The 21,605-nt window shown below is 31.7% G+C and overlaps 1 long non-coding RNA gene across 1 annotated transcript; it reads left to right on the forward strand.

Moving 5' to 3' along the window:
* The first annotated feature begins 488 nt into the window (after nucleotides 1-488).
* On the forward strand, nucleotides 489-20,029 carry LOC141550902 (uncharacterized). The gene is made up of 3 exons (XR_012484697.1): nucleotides 489-584; nucleotides 10,505-10,648; nucleotides 19,765-20,029. It is a non-coding gene; the product is annotated as an uncharacterized LOC141550902 (long non-coding RNA).
* Nucleotides 20,030-21,605: the final 1,576 nt, after the last annotated feature.

The following is a 21,605-nucleotide window of genomic DNA, read 5'->3' on the forward strand; positions in this document are numbered from 1 at the left end:
AAAGCAAATCAAATCTGTTTCCCAGACCTTGCTGAGTGGAAGCTTTTTTTTCAGAATGATGAGACTATTACTGAGAAATCAAGGTCACTGTAACATCATGTTGAGGATTAAGATTAGATGAAGATTTCATGGAGGTTAAAAGAAAAAAAAACTTGGAAAAAGAGGATTTATAACTTTTATTTTTAGTATTGATTACACATGGAAATGTACTAGCAATGAAAGTTGTATAGTTTTCATTCCTAGATTCACATGCACAAACACATATGCAAGCACATATAACATATATATATATATATATATATATATATATACACACATTTACTATACATATATCAATATATTATCAGTATATTAAATAACTATTTTATTTATTGTATAATTTAGTTGTTCTCCTACTTTAAGTCAAAATATAAGATGGTCCCTTTAAGTACTTTTTAGTGCTGTGATTCCAAGTAATTCTAAGGTTCTATGATGTCAGATTCTGGTATTAATATTCTGGGACATTAGAAGACTTAGTCCTTTTTACCACAGCTTGAACCATGGATCAAGCAGTGCCTCACCCCCAAGGGGGTATTAGTATTAAGGTAAGCACTTCAGGGGAGAAGAGCCATACTGTTTCTGGTCCAAAGATTAAATGGAGTTCAGAGTTTGAGTATGATAGTTTTCTAGAATAGTTTCTAGAAAAGATAAAAGAGAAGAATATGGAAACATCTGTGATTTTCACACCATGGAGACCTTCAGTACAGAAATTTTCTCTAGGAAGAATGATCACGATCTTTTTTGTATATTAGTCTCATTAATTTATTAGTCTAACGTGACCAGACATTGTACTTTGCTCAGTATTGACAAAATTGTTAAGTATTAGAGGTGAAAATAAGATCCCCCTGATTAAAAGTCTAGATATGTATCCACTACTCTATGATTTCTCTGAAGAATGATAACAATCCAAAAATGACAATTTCTCATTCTCATTTTTTTTAGGATAGATAGAAAGTTCTATCTCAGGATACAGTAATCTACAGGATACCATCATAGGAGAGCAATAGGTGTAGTCTTTATAGGAAAACTATGTAATTTCTTTTTTTTTTTTTTAATTTTTTTTTATTCATTTTTTCAAATTATCCCCTCCCTCCCTCCACTCCCTCCCCCCGATGGCAGGTAATCCCATACATTTTACATGTGTTACAATATAACCTAGATACAATATATGTGTGTAAATACCATTTTCTTGTTGCACATTAATTATTAGCTTCTGAAGGTATAAGTAACCTGGGTACATAGACAGTAGTGCTAACAATTTACATTCGCTTCCCAGTGTTCCTTCTCTGGGTATAGTTATTTCTGTCCATCATTGATCAACTGGAAGTGAGTTGGATCTTCTTTACGGTGAAGATTTCCACTTCCATCAGAATACATCCTCATACAGTATTGTTGTTGAAGTGTATAGTGATCTTCTGGTTCTGCTCATTTCACTCAGCAACAGTTGATTTAAGTCTCTCCAAGCCTCTCTGTATTCCTCCTGCTGGTCATTTCTTACCGAGCAATAATATTCCATAACCTTCATATACCACAATTTACCCAACCATTCTCCAATTGATGGACATCCATTCAACTTCCAGTTTCTAGCTACAACAAAAAGAGCTGCCACAAACATTTTGGCACAGACAGGTCCCTTTCCACTCTTTAGTATTTCTTTGGGATATAATCCCAATAACAGCAATGCTGGGTCAAAGGGTATGCACAGTTTGACAACTTTTTGGGCATAGTTCCAAATTGCTCTCCAGAATGGCTGGATTCTTTCACAACTCCACTAACAACGCATTAGTGTCCCAGTTTTCCCACATCCCCTCCAACATTCATCATTATTTGTTCCTGTCATTTTAGCCAATCTGACAGGTGTGTAGTGGTATCTCAGAGTGGTCTTAATTTGCATTTCTCTGATCAGTAGTGATTTGGAACACTCTTTCATATGAGTGGAAATAGTTTCAATTTCATCATCTGAGAATTGTCTGTTCATATCCCTTGACCATTTATCAATTGGAGAATGGTTTGGTTTCCTATAAATTAGGGTCAGTTCTCTATATATTTTGGAAATGAGACCTTTGTCAGAACCTTTCCTTTTAAAAATATTTTCCCAATTTGTTACTTCCCTTCTAATCTTGTTTGCATTAGTATTGTTTGTACAGAAACTTTTTAGTTTGATGTAATCAAAATCTTCTATTTTGTGATCAATAATGATCTCTAGTTCTCCTCTGGTCATAAATTCCTTCCTCCTCCACAGGTCTGAGAGGTAGACTATTCTCTGTTCCTCTAATCTATTTATGATCTCATTCTTTATGCCTAAATCATGGACCCATTTCGATCTTATCTTGGTATATGGTGTTAAGTGTGGGTCCATATCTAATTTCTGCCATACTAATTTCCAGGAAAACTATGTAATTTCTAAAGGTTGGCTCTAAGAAGGAGAACAAGTTTGATCCTGTCAAAAAGAATAAAAATACTATGTTTTATATAACAATCAATATTTGACTGCTTTCAGTTTAAGACAAACATTTCTTATAGAACTTATATGGCCTTTGAAGTTTATCCTGCAATTTACTTGCTACAAAAATTCTTGGAACCAATTTTTTTCATGATAATGCTTTTAATATATTGAATTTAGACAAAACTGAATAGGTCTAATATGCAAAATATATCATAGAAACGCATTAGCTCATTAAAATCTGAAACCATTGCAGTTTGGTTATTTGTATTGTTTTTACCTTTATGTCTCCAATCCTGCTTTGTAAAAGAAATTGCTATTTTTTCTGGTTTTTTTTTTTTAACCAGTCACTATGTAGCCAAAGATTATTTGACAAAAATGTTGATTCTCTTTCCTTAAATTCCTAACATTTTTATAACAAATGCATGGTTATTATTTAAAATTAGAATCTAGGTAGCACCAAAGGACTATGAAATGCTATTGATGATACATTAAAGAAGGGTAATTAAACACAGTGGTGACTGCCTATTTAACTTTCTTATGCAATAAACCAATTTCCTTTCATAATTAGCATTGTCATTACAAATTAAATGAACCACCTGTCACAATTAGCATTATGTCTCTTTAAATATATCAGAGAATTTAAGCAAAGGGTTATATTGTCTATTTGATAGCTTAAAATAAATGATAACTTGTTATGAAGTTTCAAAATAATCCCCTATTCCCTTATCCAAACAATCACCATCTTTACATTACATTGTGGGCACCTCAAGGGCAAGGATGCTATTTTTCCTCTTTTTATATCTCCAAAGTTTGATTAGCTCAGTGCTTGACACTTAAATGTTTTGGGCTATTGATAAATAACAGCCCTATGAAATACTAGTGAGTGGGCTTAGAATCCAAAGTGCATTCTCTGCATAAACATGAAGTATTGCTTAAAACTGAAGATGCTCTAGGTCAAAGATCTACTTCAGTCCCTCTCAGACATGCAAAATGGAACCATTATCTTGTTTCCCCTGCCTTTTTTTTGAATTTTCCAAATTGTCACTGCTTATATAGGAATAAACCATTTCTCTTAAGCTTAGAAAAAAAATCTACAAGAAATTTAAAAAGTTTACACACACATCATTTCTTTTTTCAGCAAAGTATTTGAAAAAGTCTTGTGCTGAAAATGGGGGGCAGAAAGATTTTAAGTGATATAAGGTAATTAAAAATTCTAATCAGATTCTGAAGTGAGTAGAAACCAGAGTTAATTATGGGAAAATAGAAAGATGGGCGTACAATCGTGAGGACCTCGATAAAATTATATTAAATATCTTGGGTATAACTATCATCATTGTTGGCTTATTCCATCATCATTTGGCAACATATTTCTAGAACAAAAGGCATAGGGTGAATAATCTAAAATGAATATTTTTAAAGAAAAATATGGTGATAGCATGGAGTAGATAATTGTGTGAGAAGTCAAGCACAGAGGAAAGCATAAAGTTAAACTAGTTTTCTATTGAATCAATATTTTGAGAGAGAAGTGAAACCAGAGTAAGGCCTGAAAGAGCAAGAATGGGTTAGATGGACAATAAGTTCCAGTGTAGAAAAAGTTTAGGAGATGTTTGGTATAGAAAAAGATGCAAAAATAAGAGGTTTGAGTCAGATTACTTCAGAGATATATATTGTTAAGGTAAAACATTGGTGCAAAATGAGATAAAGGTTATTATCATTTTTCAGTATGATGGTTGTGGAGTAAAAGGTCAGCTAATGAGAGGTGAAGTGTTTAATGGAAGGGGAAGCAGGAGTATTTAAGGGAATCTCACCCTGTGAATGAAAATCCCCAAAGATAATGTGATGGGATCATAAATGAAGTACTAAATTCTCAGAGGAAAAAAGTAGAATGATTTTAGATGCAGTGGAAAAACATAATAAAACTCTTGATAGTACTACATGTCTTCATAGGGTGAATCCCAAGTAAAAGAGATGGCTAATGAGTCAGAGAGAAAATCTGAAAGTGGCAATGAGAAAAAAAAAAAAAAAATCTATTATTCTTGCTGATCCTGCAACTTTGGGGAAAGGGAGGTGTATGATAAAGGGTCCATCTACTCTAGTAATAGTCTCTATATAATTTCTTCATTAAACAATATCAGCTTAAATGATTTCATAGATATTGGGAAAGGGTGTAATATAAGGGTCGGTTTCTCATCAACAGAATCAGAAAAGAGAGAAATAGAAATCCCTGTTTTTGTTTGTTTGTTTGTTTTCTTCTTTGCACTACTCCTAACTATTCCTTCTCTTTTGCCATTTCCTCTTAGAGAAATAGAAATCCCTGTTTTTGTTTGTTTGTTTGTTTTCTTCTTTGCACTACTCCTAACTATTCCTTCTCTTTTGCCATTTCCTCTTAGAGAAATAGAAATCCCTGTTTTTGTTTGTTTGTTTGTTTTCTTCTTTGCACTACTCCTAACTATTCCTTCTCTTTTGCCATTTCCTCTTAGCCTTTTTGTGATTCTTCTGATCTTTTTCTATTACATATTTGTCTTTTTTATTTTTTATTTTTTAGGACTTTTAAGTACAGAATCTCTTATTTCACTGACTTAAAGACTCTTAGTAAGAAAATTTTAATCTAACATGTATCAATGCATGGAGCTCTGCAACCTAATACTTTCCTAACTTCATTCCTTCCCTCCCTCCTTTTCTCCTTCCCCTTCCATGACTCCCTCCCTCTCTGTCTCTTTATCTCTGTCTGTCTCTGTTTCTCATTATGAATGTAGACAAGCACAGACACACACACATACACACACATACACACACACACACACATACATGCACACACCACAAAAAAACAAAAAAAAAAAGATTCTGCATGAATCAGTGAATCTCCATTTTAGCAATTACCCTGCATGTCAGTTGTTGTTTTTTTTTTTTTTTTTCTGAACTTCTTTCTAATTTTGTTTTCTTTGTTTGATTTTGCATGTAAAGAAAATATTACAATTACCATACTTTGAGGGGGTGTAGTGGGGTGGAAGGGGTATATCACTACTGTTTATTCTCTCCTTGGGTAAGGGATAAGTTAAATGAATCCAAGTTTGCTTGTAAATATTTCCCAGGTTATCCCCCTCTTGATATATGCACCTTTTTTACTATTTACGTGGCAGAAGATAAGTATTATTTTTGGTATGTTTGTGATCATTATTTCATTTGACAGATTAAAAATTTACTTAGTTCTGCTCACTTCATTCTTCCTCAGTGCAGATAGGTCTTCCAAATTTTCTCTGAAACTATGCATTTTTAATTCCTTATGGTTCACTATATTCATCCAAATATTTTAAAATTACTATATGGAAACTAATGCAATAACCAGCTATTGGGAAATGACTAAACAAATTATAGTAAATGAATATAGTAGGAGGTAGGTAGTACAATCTAGTTTTTTCCTCAATAACTCTATGGTTGCCACACACCAGAGTTCTATGATCATCATACCCCCAAGGTCTTACTGAAGTAATCTTCTTAAAGCACTAATCTAACTAAGTGGTTCCTCTGTTTAATCCACTCCAGTGGTTTTTTTAAAGAAATATGAAAAAAAAAAGAAAAAAAAAAAGAAATCTGGGATCTTCTGCCACATTACTCCTTAATCCTATCAAAATTGTTTTTCTAGAATTGATGGAACTTTGTATTATTTTCTTTCTCTAAGAAAATCAGAACCAGGGGTCATTTCTTCTCTACTCCAACTATACTATTTGGACTTGCCAAAATCCTAATTTTCTTAATTTCTTCAACTGCTAATTCTGAATTCTACGGCAGATACTACAACTTTATGGTGTTATAACACTGAGTCAGTCACTTCACCTGTTTGGGCCTGTTTCCATCTCTAAAATGATTAAGTAAGACTTGATAACATTTAAGATTCTTTTTAGTTCTAAATTCCTAATCTCCTCTTGCACAGAATTGCATAATTTAGACATTCCTCAACACTCCTGCCTTTTTTTAACTGAATTTGCCTTTGCTGTCAAAAATTTTAATGAACACTTGTTGACAATGAGAAATTGGGTGATCAGATCTTCCAAAAATTAAAAATCCTAAATAATAACCAAGATAGAATTAATTTCATCTTAGAACTCTCTTTTCAAGAATAAATAAAATGTTTGCTTCCCCAATGATCCTTCTAAATAATCTAACATGTATAAGCACAAGCTGTGTTTATGTGATAATCATTGAAATAAATAAATAAGTTCATGGAAAATCACTTATTAAGTACTTTCTTTATACAAAGAAGTCTGCAAAGTCATGGTGATATGCATGTATGTGTGTGTCCATAGACAGATAAAACAAAAGAATCACTACTGTTATGGAATTCACTTTCTCATATGGAAATAAAAAATATTTATAAAATTTCAGCTATAAATGAAATGGAAAGGACCTATAATATTTAGGTTGTATTTGCCAAGCAGATGGTAGTATACTTTCTTTAATGTAATTCCCATTAATTAAAATCATATGCATCATTTAGGTAAGTGATGCAGGATTCCAATCTGTGGCTAACTATTAATGCATTATCTCCAAAGAAGTGTTTAAAATAACTGAAAAGACAATTCAAAATTAAATGCTATAAACCCTGAACATTTTTTGTATTGTTTAAAAACCTTTTTGAAATGTGTCCAATAATAAATGTATTAGATACAATAAAATAGTGTTGATGTGAAATACAATAGATTTATAACACATAGAATTATTCAAGAAATCAAAGTCATAACCAGAGATTAGGCTTATTTTATATAGCTAAGTGAGTCATTTCCCTATCTTTCTACCTCCTATCTTGGAATGTTAAAAGTGATGTTTCACCAGGCATTATAAAAATGTTGTCTATATAGGTTTTCTAGAATTAGTCAAGTTGACTAATTTTGCAACAAGCTTTTTGCTGTCAATATTATGTATGTGATATCTGACAGTTGACAGTTAAAGATTTGAAGATATCTTCAAAGTGAAAGGCAGCTAATGGAGCAGAAAGAGCATAGGTGAAAGATGGCAAAAGAAATAGCAGAGGGAGTAGCTTTTCTTTTCACCAAATGAATCATAATCAATAATGGCAGGAAAAAAATTGAAATAATCTATTACCACATGATCCTTATTTAAAAAACTACTGAAGGTCACCACTCTTAACACTCTCCAGTATCCTACTCTAAAACACAATAATAAAATTGATGGTCATGATCTACAGTTTTATATAGCAACATTTTAGTTAAGTATCTGTCAATTTCTCATAGGAATCTAGGATCTCAAAGTTAGGTAGATGTCCTCATTGTGAAAAGCCCTTCCTTAGGCTTCAGAGGATGCAAAATAGGAAGATATAGAGGAGGTTGGAGGCTAAAGGATAAGATTTTATAAGAGAATGAATACTAGGAGTGAGACACTAGCATAACTGTCTAGCACTACTCACAAGGAAAAATAATTCATAGAGATAGGTAGGAAAAGGTAGGAAAGACTAAATTAAAAAAAAAAAAATTCTTAAAGTCACCCATTATCACTATCAAATATCCTTAGAGAGCTTCATGTGATCCTTTGTGACCAATCCCCCCAAATAAATAATAAAATAATAAAAGAGCTGAAAAATTTAGTTTTAGAGAAATAGGTAAAGCATAGAGAAGTGAACCCAGGAAAAGTGGAAAATAGGATCAATTGCACATGTCACAGCAAACCTATAGAAGTGTTCTAAATTGTGACCCTCCCCAAACTCTGAACAGAAATAGAATTTGAAAAATAAGGCAAAGGAAAAGAAAAAGAAAAAATAAAGAAAATGAGATAAGAGGTGAAAAAACCTTAAAGACATATTTACCCATTTTCATTTATGTAAAATTAAAGATTTTACACAAAGAAATTCTTTTCAGGGAATGGGGAAAAAAGTTGAAAAAGTCATTTTATTAAGTATTACTTACAAATTTCTAATATTTAAGCTCTAAAGGAAATGGTGTGTGTATGTATAAAAAGAGATTCTTTAATAGATGTCATCTATTAAAATACAAAAAGTTTTCAAAAGAAGAATTACGAATTACAAATGGTCATTTCATGAATGAAATGAAATAAAAATTGAAATAAATCTATACTGAAATGCAAAAACTGAGAAGAGTTGATGATGAAGGAATTGTGGGAGTACAAGAACACTAAAATAATGTTGATGAAAGTATTGATTGGTCCAACTAATATTTTAGATTCATTTTTTAACTACACAAATAACTAGTCTATTAATATATTATATATTATATATTTATATTATATTATATATTAATATAATAGTATATAAATACTATTGCAATATACCCCCAAAAAGACAAAGATAGAAGTGGAGCTTCAATAATTAATAAATGATTTACATCAACACTCTTTGTGGTAGCAGTGAAATGGGAAAAAGTGATTTCTATTGAGAAATAAGTACAAAAATGTATAAGTATAATGGAATATTACTGTGGCAAATAATCTCATCTTGACAAATGAGATTAAAAATAAGGTTCTGTATTAATAAATGCCTGAAAAATTAAGCAAACATAATGAGAACTCTATCTATATGTATATATCTATATGATACAAACACATATATATAGTACCCATAGTAGTGCAAATGACTATTAAACAAGTGAGCAAACTGAATAATTTAAATAATACCAATGGTCCTGAAAAATGGACCATATAGCATGCATCTGTCCTCATACCAGAAAAGTTGACAAGTATTATAGCAGAATGCCATGAGTCCAATTCAGAGGGAAAGAGAAAACATTAATTTTTTTTCCAGAAAAGACTAATGTAAAAACATCAATAAACATTGATTATTAATAAGCAAATAAATGACTTTTGCTTATTAACACTCATGAAATTTCTTCCTGCACACATATTATTTATTGGTCTGAAAATTGGTCTAAAAATCCCCAGTAGAAAATAAACTTCTTGAAGGCAGAAACTGTCTTTCTGACCTCAATATTTTGCACATCTGATAAATCTTATGTGTTTAGTAAATATTTGTCGAATTCAATTGAACTGATAGCTACCCTTGGATATTTGAAAGGTTGTCATGTGGAATAGGCATTGTTCTTGTTTTACTTAGTCCTAAGGGTCAGTGATAGGAATAATTATTAGAATTTAAGAAGAGGACATTTTATACCTGGTTAATCATGGAGTAGAAAAGAGAGTCAAAGAATCTAACAAGATTGAACCGAAACCATGTTATACTATACAAACCTCCTTCAGTATCAGGAAAAAAAAAATGTGATCCAGATAATATTACTCTTATTTCATCATTAGGAAGATATGCTCTGCTATATCAACCACCTAAAAGTGTTTATTAGGGTAAAGAAAGAAGAGAAATCAGAGAATTGAAGGAAGAGAAAGAAGGAGAAGGGGGAAAAGATTAGAGAAACAAAGAAATATGTTTCTGGAGAATAAGGTTTGTTATCCACCATTCAACCACTTTTTTGTGTCAGTTAATTGTTATCTAAAATATGCATAAATATCTATCTATGCATAGGATGGAACAATTTGTTGATATTTTCACTCTGGGGAAAAGAAAGGTTATCTTCCAAGTTACAAATCTCTTTTAAAAGAAATATTGCTGTCATCCCTATTTCCAGGAGAAGATAAATCTTGAGTATAGAACTGTTTTGTTTCTCATATTCTCTCAGCTCCTAGCAAGCATTTGATACATAGTAGGCTCTTGATGAATTCTTTTGAATTTTATTGAATAATAATAGGTAAATAAATGATGAAAACTATAGGTAGTGCTATATTATGTCATGTATAGCGATAAAAAACATTGCTAGATTTCCCTAATTCATTTTTCAATTATTTGACACATCTTTTATAGTACACCAATGGGATGTTAAAGTATTTTCATATAATTATTCTCAGTGTTAATCAAAAAAGGTTACCGATCTTTCAGATTGAGAAAATAAATTTATACTTAGGAAATTAGTCTGATTCCTTTTCTCTGTTTTTAATTTGACTAATTACAAGTATTTTTTTTAACTTTATTCTTGTGTTCTGTTGTAGATGCTATTATCCCGAAAGTTAATGTTCAGATTCTAAGTCTCAGAGTTAAAAGAAAGAAGTATTTCCTTCCTTGATGAGCATGAGGGGTCCACCATATAAAACTTTGTTTTGCCTGTTCTTAGGCTTACTTCTCAACATGCCTGTGTAAGTTCAAATTGAATAGTATAAGTTCTACAGCATTTATTCACTGCTTTTTTTTTTTTTTTTTCCTGCCACTTCCCCATAATAGCATGGAAATAGTGGAAAACTTAAAAGTCAGAGTACTTCACAAACCCTTAGTATGTTACCACAAAACAGGTCATTTTGCCTTTTTGAGGCACAGGTTTCTTCTCTGCAAAGTGGGGATAATATTTGTGCTGTATGTACGTATGTATGTATCTATCCATCTATCTATCTACATATATAATAGCTAACATTTATAGTGCTTTGAGTTTTGCATAGAATTTTTCATATTTTATCTCATTCAATTCTTATAAGCACACCAAGAGTTAGGTGATATTATTGTCCCTATTTTACAGATGAAATCCCAGAGAGGTTAATTGCCTAAGGTCATATAGTTAATATCTACCTAAGGGAGGATTAGAATTCAAGTCTTTTATAAGTCCTAGTCAAACCCTCTATCAACTACAATTACCTCTATATACAAACTGGAATAAAAGTGCTTTAGAAAATTTAAAGTGCTACAAAAATGGAAATTCTTGCATAAAGCAGTGAGATAACTGAGTTTAAAGAAAATAACTTTATCAGCTGGGTAAAGGAGGGTTCAATTCAGAAAAATGGACATTATCCAAATAAGCAGAGATAAGGATCCTGGACTAGGGTAGTGGCTATGAGAGTAAGGAGAAGAGACTGATTTCTAGAGATATGGTAGGAGTAGAAGTGGGAAGATTTGACATTTGAAGGAATCAATACTTAAGCTTACTTTGAGTCAGTAAATTTAGTCAATATTCTATCATCTTTACCATTTATGTTTACTGAATTTTATATCTGCATAGAGATTGTTAAGTAGCTAATTGATTTGATTTTCTTAAGGATCAGTTAATTATCCCACAAGGTAATTCTATATTGATTGAACTCAATTTACTGAATAACATATTGATAAATTATAAGATTTCTAACTCCAATTTTCTTATAACTGGTCTTGGAGTTCAGAGAGGAAAAATGTCCCAACACAATTTATTATTCCATTATAAAAATTCTAAGTATCTAAATTTGTAGATAATATAATATCACTTAATCTTTCTGAGCCTCAGTTTACAAACTTTCAAAACAAAGTTGTTGGTCTATATGAGTCTTTTGGCTCCTTTAAGCTGTAAATCTATTATAGATTTATATCTTACACTTGTTTTGGAACTTTTCACAGTTTTAAAATTCTCTGCAAGTAGTAAAGCAAGACCAATAAATGGTGTTAACTGCTTATTTTATCAAGAAGCAAGAACAATGCTTTTCCAGTTAAAAGGCCTGTAGTTAACATTTCAGGCCAAGCAATTCCTAGCTGTGTGGCATAAGACAAAAGTCATTTCACTTTTCCAATCTTCAATTTCTTCACCTCTAAAACAGTGATGAAGAACTCTTAAAAAACCAGTTATAGAATAGAATATAGAATATTCCTCTGGCATATACTAGTTTTGTGGTTTTAAGCAAGTCACAACTTCTCAAGACCTTAGGCAACTCATTATGATTATAAATATAGATGAGTTGCAAATTTATGATTTTCATCAGTGGAGGGAGTCTACATATTAGAACTTTCTATACATAAATGAGGACAATCATTTCTATTTCTCTGCTTCACAGAACTGTTATGGGAATCAAATGGAGAAATATATGTAAATTGCTTGGTGAACTGTGAAACTTTTTGTTAGAAAATTAAAATATTAGTAGAAAATAATTGGATGTTCATACATTATATATTTCTTAATATGCTTCTATAGAAGTATGCTTTTAATTTTCTAATTGCACTTTGAGTTGACAAAATCTAGATTTTGAAAATGAACCTGTTCAATTTTAAAGGCATAATCAAATTTGTAATCAAGATAAAAACAACATAGCATCTCAAAAAATAATGTGAAGCAATTATGTCAGTATTGACACACAGTGAAGAAATATTTACTTGTCCCATACCACCTATGATTCAAAAAAAAAAAAAAAAAGTTTTCTCAAAGTTAGTGGGAGACAGGTTTCTGGAGATTTGGTTTGCTTCAAACTTAGAAAGGATTATCTATTACCAATTTTGAGTCACCCTCCAGCTAGACAGACAATGAGATAAAAGAATGTCCTAAAAGTGAATTTCAGCCTTTGAAGCAGTCCTTGAGACTTTTGTGCTTTTTCCCACCTTCTCTTAGTGAAAAAGTCAGTCAAATAAACACTATGTACATATTTTCATGCTCCTTTCTCCTTATTATAACTTTATTTTGCACCAAAAAAAAATCTGAAATGAATAGATCTTGTTCTTGTCTTCTCAGCAGCTATTCACCTTCTTTTTCTCATTCAGTACCTAGTTTCCATTCTGGAATATTATTTACTACCTTGTCATCTTTTATCCATCACTGTCCATTAAGTCAAAAGCAGCTGATGAATCATTGTTAAATTACTTCTACAAAAAGGAGCAATCAAGAATATATGCCTTAAATAATGAAATGGGATGAGAAGTTATTTAGCTCAGTTTTTAAAGACTAACCTGTGTTCGTGAAGGGAACAAAATTATATGGATACTATCATCAGCATTAAATCACCTTCATCTCGTTCTTATCTACTTCATTTGCCTGGGTTCTACACCATGGCATTATATAGAATTTGTCTTGTATATATGGAATTTCATATTAAGAAAAAATATACCTGAGAAGAAAAAAATTGGATTACATTGGTCTCACCAAATGAAAGTTTCAAAACTATTTCTGTTTAGTTAAATAGTATGAGATAGTTCAAGTGTTCTAAAAACACTTACCAAACATGTTCAGTTGACAGAATTTATTGAAGAGAATATTGGGACATTTTTATTTTCTATTTATAAAATAAATCCCTATTCCTAAATTAACAAGTTCATATAGTATGTCACTATGCACCCAACTTTTTCCACTTTTCCTTGCTATGCTGGACCTGGTTCACACATTGCACCTACACCCAACTTGACAAATCATATGTTTCCCCAAAGAAAATATTATAAATCCATAATTCACTGTTGATGGCCTCCAGGTAATTCTGGTGTGGAGTAGCTACATATCTAATACTCAAAAATGTAGCCTCTGAGCCCCTGGTTAAGAGATACATATCTCTTAACCAAAACAGCCAAGATGAGATTATTTAATGTTAAAGATGAGTATCTCTTAACCAAAACAGCCAAGATGAGATTATTTAATGTTAAAGATGAAACATATACTGACAGAAGATAAGCAGTAACATCACAATATATCTGCTTATAAACTTAGATCACACTCTTCCACCAATGCACATATTGTACTTCTAGGGAGAGAGTTAACACAAACTTAAAGAAACTAAAAGTGAGGTAAATGAATAAAGAAACTCAAATGAGGCAATTCAAAAATCTGAATTTCCTTAGACTCTTTAGTACATTGCCTATTCATGTGAAATATAAATTCGTATTCATTCATTCATCATCTACTAAGCAAAAACATATTTCATCTGAGTTTCTCTGCCCTTCTATTGGAAGAAGTCAGTTTTCTACTACTCTTAGGCTACTGAAGCAGTGATTAAAAAAAAATTAGCAAACAGCTAGCCACCTTAAGCCTGAGATCTACAAAAACAACTCAGTTATGTTCCATTGGCAGAGTGCTGCCAAGCATTGAACTTTCTATTTAAAAAAAAAAAAAAAAAAAAAATATATATATATATATATATATATATATACATAGATACATAGATACATAGATAGATAGATAGATACATAGATACATAGATAGATATAGATATAGATTTAGATATATATTTCCCAGTTACAGGTAAAACCATTTTTTATAATTGTTATAAAACTTTGAGTTCCAGATTCTCTCCATTCCTCCCTTCCCAGCCTACCCAATATTGAAAAGACATATGTGAAGTTATACAAAACATTTTCATAAAAGCCACATTGCAAAAGAAAACATAGATCTCCTTTCCCCCTTAAAAACCCTCAAATACAATGAGTTTTTTAAAAAGTATGCTTCAATCTATGTTCTGACACAATCAATTCTTTCTCTGGGTATGGATAGCACTATTCATCATAAGTCATTCAGAGTAGTGTTGGATCATTGTATTGTTGAAAATAGCAAAGTAATTCAGAGCTGATCCTCCAACAACATTGCTATTACTTTGTACACAGTACATTACAGTTTGCATGAGCTCATAGAGGACTTTCCAGATTTTTCTGATAGCATTGGGCTCATAATTTCTTAGAGAACAATTGTATTCCATCATTATCACATAGTACAATTTATTCAGCCATTCCCCAATTTATGAGCATACCCTCAAATTTCAATTCTTCACCCTGAGAAAAAAGCTACAATAAATATTTTTGTACATATAGGTTCTTTTCCTTTTTTAAAATCTCTTTTGGGACACATGTCTCATAGTGTTATTGGTAGGTCAAAGAATAGGCATGATTTTATATATGATTTTAGGCATAGTTCATATCCTTTAATCATTTATCAATTGGGGAATGGCTCTTTTATTTGATAGTAGTTTATTTTTTTTTTCAAATGCCTAGAAAGATAGTTTTTAGCATTCACCTGAAAAACTGTGCATGCCAATTTTGTTCTCTCTCTTCCTCTCCACTCTCCCAAGACATCAAGCAATCTGATATAGATTAACCATATACAATTCTGCTAAACATATTTACATATTTCTCATGCTACCAAAAAAAATAAGATCAAAAGAAAACATAAGAAAGGAAGGAGAGGGAATGCAAACAAATATATATAACAACAAAAGTGAATATAGCATGCTTTGATCCACTTTCAGTCTCCATAGCACTCCCTCTGAATGTGAATAATACTTTCCATTATAAATCCATTGGAATTGAATGACTTTTATATTTTTTTAAAATAAATTTCACTTAGTTCCCTACACATTTTAGAAATAAGGCCTTCATTTGAGAAACTTGTTCCAAAATTCTTTAGAATTAGACTGCTGAAAAAAAATCAAGAAAACTTGGGGTATAACTGACATTATCTAGATAACAACTCAAAAAAGGTCAGAAGAAAACTCATGCCCATTATTAATCCATTCAAAGTGCAAACACCTCTGGACTAGCTATGCAGAAATACCAAGTGGGGACCCCTGGGCTAGCTGAGTATGGTTGAAGTTTCAGCAGAAACCACAGAAAGTTTCACTTCCTGGACAGCATGAGAAGTTGGGAATCCGAGTCTGGGAAAATTGAATGAATCTCGGCTGATTATGAGCTCCAGGCCCAGCTATGAGGCAGAAATGCAACTTGAGTTAGAAGGAACCAGAACACCTGATAAGTGCATAGACAGTGGGGCTAGGACTCTATTGGCTGTGGAGACTTGCAGGTGGGTGGAGGTCTTGGTTTGGGGTTCCAGTTCAGAGGGGAGAGCCACAGTGAAGTCAAAGGCACCTTTCCCCCACACCAAAATTAGAGGTGCTTACTATTAAAAAAATGAAATGGCAAAGAAGAACCCACCCACCATAGAGATTTACTATGGGACAAGAGAAGACCAGGGTTCATCTTCAGAGGAGGGCACTGAAGTAAAAAACAAAACAAAACAAAGCAAAACAAAACAAACAAACAAACAAACAACAACAACAACAAAACAGCTCCTCCTTCAAAGAATAAAGTGAACTGGCTTTTTAGAGATTTTTGTAGAAGATTTTATGGAAGAATTCAAAAAATAATTTAAAAATCAAATTAGAGACATTGAGGAAAAATTCACTATATATATATATACACACATATATACGTGTGTATATATATGGGGGGCAGTGTGTATATATGGTTGTATATGTATATATATAAATATAAATATATCCTTTCCCAACTATACCCTGCTGGGAAATGGGAGGAACATAAAAGGGAGAAAAAAAGAATAAAGAAAAAAGATGCATAGCATTGAATTAAAGAACAATTTACAAGGAAGTAAAGAAAAGATGGACACTCATGAATATAACTTCTTCTACTTATATATATGTATACATATACATATATACACACACACACACACACACACACACACACACATATATATATATATATATATATATATATATATATATATATATATATATATATACTTACTTGAACTGGTAATTTCTTGTTATATATTTTGAATCCTTTCTGATGTTCTGTTGAGCACATGACAATGTTTTCTTTTGTATTCCTTTTCTTTTCTGTTATTTTTTAAAAAAAAATGAAATAAATTGACCCACACTTGACACCACATACCAAGATAAGATCAAAATGGGTCCATGATTTAGGGATAAAGAACAATATCATAAATAAATTAGAGGAACTTAGGATAGTTTACCTCTCAGACTTGTGGAGGAGGAATTTGTAACCAAAAGAGAACTAGAGATCATTGATCACAAAATAGAAAATTTTGATTACACCAAATTAAAAAGCTTTTGTGCAAACAAAACTAATGTAAACAAGATTAGAAGGGAAGTAACAAATTGGGAAAATATTTTTGCAGTTAAGGATTCTGATAAAGGCCTCATTTCCAAAGTATACAGAGAACTGACTCTAATTTATAAGAAATCAAGCCATTCTCCAATTGATAAATGGTCAAAGGATATGAACAGACAATTCTCAGATGATGAAATTAAAACTATTTCCACTCATATGAAAGAGAGTTCCAAATCACTACTGATCAGAGAAATGCAAATTAAGACAACTCTGAGATATCACTACATACCTGTCAGATTGTCTAAGATGACAGGAAAATATAATGATGAATTTTGGAGAGGATGTGGGAAAACTGGGACATTGCTGCATTGTTGGTGGAGTTGTGAAAGAATCCAACCATTCTGGAGAGCAATATGGAATTATGCCCCAAAAGTTATCACAATGTGCACACTCTTTGATCCAGCAGTGCTACTACTGGGCTAATATCCCAAAGAAATACTAAAGAAGGGAAAGGAACGTGTATATGCCAAAATATTTGTGGCAGCCCTTTTTGTAGTGGCTAGAAACTGGAAAATGAACCGATGGCCATCAATTGGAGAATGGTTGGGTAAATTATGGTATATGAATGTTCTGGAATATTATTATTATGTAAAAAATGATCAGCAGGATGAATACAGAGAGGCTGGAGAGACTCACATGAACTGATGCTGAATGAAATGAGCAGAACCAGGAGATCATTATACACTTCAACAACAATACTGTATGAGGATGTATTCTGATGGAATTGGATATCTTCAACAAAGAGAAGATCTAATTCAGATCCAATTGATCAATGATGAACAGAATCAGCTACACCCAGAGAAAGAACACTGGGAAATGAGTGTAAACTGTTTGCATTTTTGCTTTTCTTTTCTTCCCAGGTTATTTTTACCTTCTGAATCCAATTCTTCCTGAGCCACAAAAAAAAATCAGTTCTGTATATATATATATATATATATATATATATATATATATATATATATATATATATATATATATATATATATATATATATATATATATATATATATATGTATATATATGCATACATATATATATACATATATATATATATATATATATGTATATATATATATATATATATGTATGTATATATTGTATCTAGGATATACTATAACATATTTAACATGTATGGGAATGCCTGCCATTTAGGGAAGGGATGGAGGAAAGGAGGGGAAAATTCAGAACAGAAGTTAGTGCAAGGGATAATGTAAAAAAAAAAGTCCCCATGCATATGTACTGTCAAAAATATTATAATTATAAAATTATTTAAAAAATAAATTTGTGCAAAAAAATAAAATAAAATAATTTTTTTAAAAAGAAAAAAATTGTTTTCAGCTAGAAAATTGTTCCACTCCATCTTTTGGGGGGGGATTATGACACCCTAAAATTTTATAGTCACTCTTTAAAAGGTTTTGGAAGAGTTTGAGAGAGAGCTTGATTGAGTCCCGTCCATTAGTCTGGCATTTTGACTTTTCCTTCCCAATGTTTCAGTTTCAATGAAAAGTTCAAGACTGGGATCTTCGAAGCTGCTCAAGTGGGCTCTCTGAGTTAGGGCTTTCTCTATCTTCATCTACAGAAGCCAAGAGAAATACCATATAGGCAAGCCTCAGGCTGTAGATCTTATTAGACAGCAATTCAGCCTTTCTTCAAGTTCTTCAAATCACAAAGCATATATTAAGTATAGGACTTTTATTTCTCTAATCATTTGATCATACCTAGATTGTGCTTCTATTGGTTTCTTGCTGCTGTATTCTTATGACTTCTAATTTATTGGTTTATGTACTTAATTTTTCTCAAAAGTTTTTACTTTCTAGTTCCCTGACTTATTGTTTCCTTAGTTGTCATTCTTGAGTGTATAGTTTAGAGTAAGTAATAAAATATGCATATTATGTGATATATGATAAAAATATTTCATAAATACCCAATTTTCCACTCTGTTTCTACTCATGTTATTTTTCTCTGTGTTCCTCATACATATTCCCTTCTTTAGCTTATTTCACTGATGAGGAAACTGAAACAAAGTTAAGGTTCCTGGATTCATACAGCTAGTAAAGGTCTGAGATCAGATTAGAATTCATGAAGATGAGTCTTCCTGATCCCAAGGCCAGTGTGATATTCACTCTGTTACCTAGGTACCCTTTATCCTTTCCTTGACAATGTGATATAAAAATGACCAGTTAGGTATTTTTACTGTTGATATGGTGGAAGAAGGTGAGTGGGAGTTTTATGTTTTCATCTACCATTAGACATACAAATAGATACTCCAGTCAATATTTAATATGTTTGAGTCTCACAAAATTATAACTTATTTTATCTATAATGTAGCATTATTCTCACTAGTTCATGTTAATCTATGATTTTCAGAATTGTTTTACTTGAGCCATGATGAACTCTCATCTCAGAGACACTAGACAAGCTTACATTTTTTTCATTTTCTCAGTTCACTGTACTTTTACTTCTGTGATTTTGCCAACGTAGTAAAACTGTATGATATTAAAGGTGAATTGAAAGATTGAATACCAAATGATAAAGTTACTTAAGAATATAGATTAAATATAACAAATAATTGAAAGATATTAGAAATCTGTTAATTATATATTTTTTATTTTTTTCTTTATTATAGAGATCCAGAAACGTATTCATCAACTAATTATTTAACTGAAATTTGTCGATTGATTCCACAACAGTTGGTCGAATTGAGCGGGTCTTTGAGAGATGTTTTTGGTAAAACTTTCAATATGGCAGTTTAGCTCAAACTTTCTTTAATGAAGCATTTTGTTGTCCACATAGGAATGCTACTTTCTCAAACTCTGATTTGCTTTGTTTTGAAATAACTATTATAAGCACCAATATTAGTAAAAAATAAAAAGAATTTGCATCATCTGAAACTATTCCAAAAGAGACTGCATATATATAAGAGGGAGAAAAAGTAAAATAAAAGATAAACAAATGTTAGAACAGGTGAAATGTAGATAGAATTATCTGAAGAACTAGATCATCTTTCCCTTAATTAAGAAATAAGGTATTTGAATTCATGTCATTTAAACTTGTACATCTAGGCCCCAGTTTTTTAAACTGTGGCTTGCAACCCTATATGCAATTTTGTAATCGAATGTGAGAGTCATGAAATTAGGATTTATTATCTGTAAATGTTTGATAAGTTATATGTCTGTATATCTCAGTCCATATAAAAATATTTCTGGTGGATAGAAATCACAAATGCAAAAAGTTTAAGAAGCTCTGATCCAGGCCGATGTTGTTTTTAATCAATTAATAAACATTACTAAGTGCCTAACATGTACCAGGCATTATATTACATACTAGGGATACAAATAAGAATAAAAAAAAACAAACAAAAAACAGTCCTTACCCTCAAGATGTTAATATTTTAATGGGAAAGACAACATGCAAATATGCATGTATATGTCTGTGTAGTCATTTTAGGATAACCCAGGCATGACACTGGAAGTGGCCCTAACCCCACCCACCCACCCATCCCATCTCCCAAGAAACATTTGTTTTAGTTCCCTTGGATCTGGCAAGCCCTATAATTTGAAGGAACAGATTAAAAAGGGAGGAAAATGGATCATAGAATATTCTAAATCATAGAGAGGTCCAAAATAAATATTTTCCCCAACAAGCCCCAATTATCTTGCCATCTTGTCAGACTCCTACTCTTTAGGTTCCTACTCTTTAGAGAAGCTTTACTCTTATAAGAGGCTTCTTTCTACACAGAACCCATCCTAAGCATCTTTTTGATTTAAATCCTAACTGACCCATAGATTCTAGAGTCTACATGTGGTGGTGGTGGTGGGGGTGGAACATCATAAATTGTGGGCAGGAGAGAAGAAAGGAACAGAAAGTGATGTCATGAACCTTAAATACCATTTACCAACTTGCATGCCACATTTTAGCTGATGTCATTGCTTTACTGTTGTCTAATATAAAAAATATATTAAAATATAAATAATAAAAAGGAGATAGATATTGTTCACTACAAAAATAATTAATAAATCTATTACTTTGCATTTATAGACACCTTCACAAAAATCTTTATTTAAATGAGGGTTTCAGCTTTTATCAGATTTATCATTACAGTTCTCAATGATTATTTTCCACCAACCCATATGTAGCATAGATGATCCAGAGAGTAGGCTCTATAAATTCAAACTAAGGGTCTGATTCCTCTCAAATTACAGCTCTTGAACCTGCCCACATATTTGTTCATTTTTAATACTCAGCAGAACAAATTATTTCAAGGAAATTTAATCAAATAACATACATAGTGTACAAATAGGGACAAAACCTTTCCTGCAAACCTGGGTCACAATTTTCCACAAGTGTACACCAGCATCAGTGAGAAAAATGGATCTTCATAGAGAATCTAAATAAGAGGAAATAAACATAAATAAGGAATGTGAATGGCCAGGGTAAACTCTGGAAGTTGTTGCTTGCAGAGAACAT

The sequence above is a fragment of the Sminthopsis crassicaudata genome, chromosome 1 (genome assembly GCF_048593235.1).
Source record: "Sminthopsis crassicaudata isolate SCR6 chromosome 1, ASM4859323v1, whole genome shotgun sequence".
Classification (NCBI taxonomy): Eukaryota; Metazoa; Chordata; class Mammalia; order Dasyuromorphia; family Dasyuridae; genus Sminthopsis; species Sminthopsis crassicaudata.